Source organism: Furipterus horrens, unplaced genomic scaffold (genome assembly GCF_987537825.1).
Source record: "Furipterus horrens unplaced genomic scaffold, mFurHor1.1.pri manual_scaffold_1, whole genome shotgun sequence".
NCBI lineage: Eukaryota > Metazoa > Chordata > Mammalia > Chiroptera > Furipteridae > Furipterus > Furipterus horrens.
Window position 1 is genome coordinate 2041305 of NW_028327171.1, and position 4416 is coordinate 2045720.

Sequence of the window (4416 nt, forward strand, 5' to 3'; positions counted from 1 at the left end):
GTCAAATAGCCTTGAGTCTGCGAAGCTCTTCTGCCCCTTTGAAGTTTGCACCTAATGTGTTTTCATCGAAGTCACAAAATGTTTTATTTGCTTCCACTTCTATGTAGATCATGTAGATTCATGTAGAATCAGGTGGGAATCGCCAGGCGGCGTTACTGTGGCCGGAAATGGCACTGGTAACGCAGGAGTGACGTCTGGGTCTCACCTGACAGGTGAGCGCGAGACCGACAAAGCGCAGGACGTGAGGCTGACGTGGCCGGCGAGGCGCCGTCAGGACCGCCACCCAGACAGACCGCGACTTGCCGGCTCCAGGGCGTTCCGAGTTGAATCAAATGAAGAGGCGCCCAGAGGAGTCTGTTGACACCGGCTCCCATTTCGGAACGCTGAGAAATGTGTGAGGGACTCAGAGCAAAACCGGGCATCGCTTGGGAAGCCAGGCACTTCTGTGGGAACCCTCTGCTCCTTGGGGGCGTCCCCCCCAACCGAGGGCACTTCAGTGACGATTTAGAGGACATGTCCCCCAAATAGAGGAACTGTAATAGGCTAGAAAGTTGGATTTGTATATTTCATGTACTTAATCTGAGCTATTAAAATAACACAATAGGGTCAAACACTTTCTAACAATGAGAAAGGCTCGTGTTTCACCCGGGGACGCGTCCCTCCCGAGCTGAAGACAGAAATGAGACCCGTTGGCACCGTTCCTCGGAGCCCTCAGGACACATCTGTGGTCTGTGCTGCTCACTGAGACAGGCCTGGGAGGCACTGCTGTGAGTCGTACAGAAGTCACCGCTCCTGACAAAGTGCACGGCTCCCACACCACCTGCCCTCCGTTCCCACCAGAAGCCATCATTCCTGACTCCAGCAAACTCTGTCACTGTGGCCACGGCCTGGGCGTCCCAGCCCCTTCTGGAAATGTTGCCAAAACAGGTTTCTGACTGGGTCACGTTGGTCACAGGAACCACGGGTGGACAAAGCAGGGTCCCGCTTCCCTGGTCACTGCGGACAGACTGGATCGGTGGGGCTGGAGCACAGGGGACGTCGGTTCCCTGGGCCCCCGGCATATGGAAACGTCCCACCTCCCTCCTCCGGAGTCCAGCCAGTGGGGCAGCCTGTGCTCTTCTAGCTCCAGAGGGAACAAAGGAACTTTCAAAGTCGGTCTTTCTCCTTTGTTAATACCCACAAGAGCCCTCCGAGGAGGAGCGTGTGGGTGCTGGGGGCAGGGGGGCCAAGGGGCGGCGGTTGTTCCGGAAACTGGTCTTTATCAAATGCCCGGTGGCCTCCACACACAGAGCTGAGTGTGAGGATCGCCACGTGCAGAAGCTGCACCCTGGCTTTAGTGAAGGAAGGTGCCCAGCCCCACCCCCACCCCGGGAGCACAGCAGGTGGTACGGGGCCCTGAGCGCCCGGCACAGCGTGAGACGTGCTCCCCTGGGTGCCGGGGGCCACCGAAGGGCTCAGAGCGAGGAACAAACTGCCCTAGCCTTTGTGTGAGCTTCAGGCGTCCACAGCTCCCAGACCTAGCGCATGGGCCCCTGAGAGCTGCAGGCAGCACCCCCACACCTACAGGGTCACGTGCGGAGGCTTTCGTATGGAAGCCAGAAATTCCTTTTTTTTTTAAATTGGGTTAAGATACACACAGCCTTAAAGTTACGTCTTAACCATTTTTAAAACCAGAAATTCATTTTCTTTAAAAAGATTTTATTTATTTATTTTTAGAGACAGAGGAAGGAATGAAGAGAAGCATCAATGTGGGGTTGCCCTTTGTGTGCCCCCAACTGGGGACCTGGCCTACAACCCAGGAATGTGCTCTGATTGGGAATCGAACCGGTGACCCTTTGGTTCGCAGGCCGGCACTCAGTCCCCTGAGCCACACCAGCCGGGGAGAAACCAGAGATCTTAATCCTAGTTAGTCTCAGGTCTGTGATTTTGCTGGACCCCGGGTCTCATCTCTGAACCCCTGTGATCTCATCAATAAAACGGGAAGCAGTGTTTCTCAGGCATAAACAACCAAATGGTATTTTATGATATCTGAAGACAAACTGTTTATGGCCTATTTTTAGAAGAAGAATGAATTTCCAGCTCCTCAGTTTCCAAATGAAAGCCTCCAGCCTCGGGTCCCCCAGGAAAGGCTCTTCTCTAAACAACGCCTGTCGCAGGCAGCCCGCCGTCCTGCTGAGCCGGCCGAGGCGCCAGACCCAGAGCTCAGGGCGCCCGGCGGCTCCCCGGACATCTGCGCAGCTGCAGCTGAGGGCCGGAAACGGGGGGGGGGCACCTGCACTGTCGGCTGCCCTGCAGGCCCCCCGTCCTGACCCCGCACGTGCAGTGGGGGTGCTCGGCCCCTGTGCACTGTGTGACGGGCATGAGCTGCTCACGCATGCTCATCCCGTGGTCCTCACGTGCCCAGAACCGGAAGCTCCCGCTCCCAGAGGCTTGTTTTACCCTGACCTTGTATTTTGAACATGTCAGAGGGTTCAATGTCCAATGTAAACATGAAAGACAGCTCGATTGCTCTGTGACCCTGTTGGGACATGCCTTCTTCTTCCCCTCATACGTTGGGAGCTTCGGAAAATAAACGTGGCCCGCGCCTCGCTCACCTTCTGCGCTGAGGTGCCCGGTTCAGAATTGTGCGCCTGTTTCCCTTCGACAGACACTACCCTTCGCTGCAGACACTCTGATCCTGATGGTGCCAGCAGATTTCAGCTGCTGGGACACGGCCCCGGGCCCCTGTCCCGTGCCCCACTGTGGACCCCCTTATTCACAGGCTGTGGAGTGGACAGTACAGGACACACGCCACAGGCGGCCTTCCTTCTCCACCAGCTGTGTGGCCTCTCTGAGCGCCAGAGCCCACGCAGGTGAGGTCAGGCGACGAGTGTCCTGCCTGCAGGGTGGTGGGGACTATGAACTACGATTCTGTGGCAGCGCACCTGCCGCACCCAGGTGCTCGGTGAGTCGTAGTTAGTGCGCGTTGAATTGGGTGCCCCCGTCGCCCCAAAAAGCCATGTTGGAACCCTGACCCTGGCCTCTGTGAGTGTGGCCTCACTTGGAAATAGGGTCATGGCAGATGTCACCAAGTTACGGCTAGGTCCTAAGTCCAATGACAGGTGTCCTTGTGAAGAAAAGGGAAGTTGGAGACACACAAAAACACAGAGAGGAGATGCCATGCGGTGATGGAGGCAGAAATCAGAAGGGTGAAATGACAACCCAGGGACTGTCAGGGTCCACCAGGGACCACCAGGGAACACCGGGGACTGACAGGGACCACCAGGGACTTCCAGGGACCACCAAGGACCACCAAGGACCACCAGGGACCGCCGGGTACCATGAGGGACCACCAGGGACCACCGGGGACTGCCGGGACCTCCAGGGACCACCAGGGACCACCGGGGACTGCCGGGACCACCAGGGACCTCCAGGGACTGCAGGGAGCACCAGGGACCACCGGGGACCACCGGGGACCACCAGCAGCCATCAGGAGCTAGGATGAGGTGAGGAACCTAGAGCCTCCCGTCTTCTGCAACAGGAGATGACAGCTTTCTGCTGTCTGAAGCCCCCCGGGGGCAGTGCTCTGCTGGGGCAGCCCTGGGAACCAGGCACAGACTGTGGGACTGGGAAGTGGGCTGGGGTTTCTGAAGAGAAAGAAAGGGGCCAGCCAGACAAGGGCCAGTGACGAGGGCAGTGTTGGTGCAGAGCAAAGGCAGGGGCAGTCCAGGCCCCCGCTGCCCCGGCCACCGAGGCCACCGTCCACAGCCCGCCCCCAGCACCGCAGCCTGGGTGAAGTGGGTATCAGTGGCCAGTTCATTTAAATGTAGTCCAAAAGGTATTTCTTGGGCACGTGAGGCTGGCCCCCCTGACAAAGTGTGCAGGAGACCCCTCGAAGCTGCCCACTCAACACACGGAGAGAGCAAACCTTCCCCCGCCAGCTCCTGCCCCCACCGTTCCCAGCTAACCCGAAGGAAGATCGCCTTCCTCGGACTCCCCAGCTCGCACACGAGCCAGAAGGGCTGAGCAAGTCCCCCCGGGCCAGGGCAGAAAGCAAGAGCTTCCCGTGGGCCACGGTCAGGCTGCCCCTCAGTGCTGGGCGCACAGCCACGCCAGAGCCCGGGGGACCAGGAGCTGGAGAGGCACAAGGGCAGGTCCGGGGAGCGGCGGAGCGCAGGTGAAAGGAAGGCCTGGTGTCCGGGCTGGGGATCATGAGCATGGCGGGCCCCGTTCACCTGTGTGCGAGCGCGGGGAGAAGGCGGGATCTGGAAAGACAAGGGGTGTCATGGGAAAGGTGCCCTTTTGAAAGGACCGTGGGGCCCTCCATGATGTTCAGCAAGCTGGGCGGAGAGGTCGGGTTGAGCTGGAGCTTGGGAGGGGGGATGAGAACCCCCAGGGAGGTGTGTGCAAAGCCTGGAGCCCGGGATGCAAAGGTGG